At 41.9% G+C, this 945-nt stretch overlaps 1 protein-coding gene across 1 annotated transcript in view; it reads left to right on the top strand.

Annotated features, from left to right (window-relative positions):
* POLR2F (RNA polymerase II subunit F) overlaps nucleotides 1–945 on the top strand; it is a 14,624-nt gene that overhangs the window by 6,531 nt on the left and 7,148 nt on the right. The gene's annotated exons all lie outside the window — the stretch shown is intronic.

Here is a 945-nt window from a genome sequence, read left to right on the forward strand (position 1 = left end):
GATTTTGACTGGTTGAAATTGCCCGAGGTCTTGTTCACACCAAGCGCGGAGCAGGTGCAGAGCAGTTACAGACCGGAGCAAAACTGCGTCCAGTGTATTTCAATGGTATTTTTAGCTCCAGTTCACATGGCAGCGCTCAGTTCCAGAGCAGGTAAAAAAAACTGCAGCAGGCCCTATTTTGCCTGCTCTGGAACGCATGCAAACACATAAACGCATGCAAATGCCTGGAACGCACTGAAATCCCATTTCAAACTTTAAAAAAAACATTTTTTTTCTTAACCAAAAATGTCCCGAAATGCATCAAAAACGCGGCACAACCCACTGCAGATCTGCTCTGCATTTGGTGTGAACAAGGCCTGAAAGTTGGAGCGTGCGGCCAGCATTAGGCAGATCTCAGCAGGTACATTTTGCTACAAATATGGTTGCATATATTAAAAGAATGGCTGTAGAAATGTATGCTGCTTTTTGAATCTAAAGTTCTTCTGAGTGCCATAAACTTTTGGAAGCTAAAATCCGGTTGCTATTGATAACTTGCCCAGCACGGCATTAACCATTTTATCATATAAGCCCCTCGTGTGGTTTTGTTTGCAACTTAAACACTGCAAAATGGACAGAGGATGTTACATAGTTACATAGTATTTGAGGTTGAATAAAGACATTAGTCCATCAAGTCCAACCTATTAGGATCTCATTCTAGGAGTACCCGTACCCCTGTATATTACGGTCCCTTAAGAAATCGTCCAAAAGTTTCTTGAACAATTCCACATTATTTGCTGAAATCACCGCCTGTGGCAGTGAGTTCCAGACCCTAACTGATCTTACTGTGAAGAACCCCCTTCGCCCCTTGTGCTGGAATTTTTTTTCCATCAATTTTAGGTGATGGCCTCTAGTTTTTGTAACGGAGTTAATTTTAAACAGTTTATCGCTAATGTTGCTACCACCATT

The sequence above is a fragment of the Nanorana parkeri genome, unplaced genomic scaffold, assembly GCF_000935625.1.
Source record: "Nanorana parkeri isolate BGI_ZX_2015 unplaced genomic scaffold, ASM93562v1 scaffold2078, whole genome shotgun sequence".
Lineage (NCBI taxonomy): Eukaryota > Metazoa > Chordata > Amphibia > Anura > Dicroglossidae > Nanorana > Nanorana parkeri.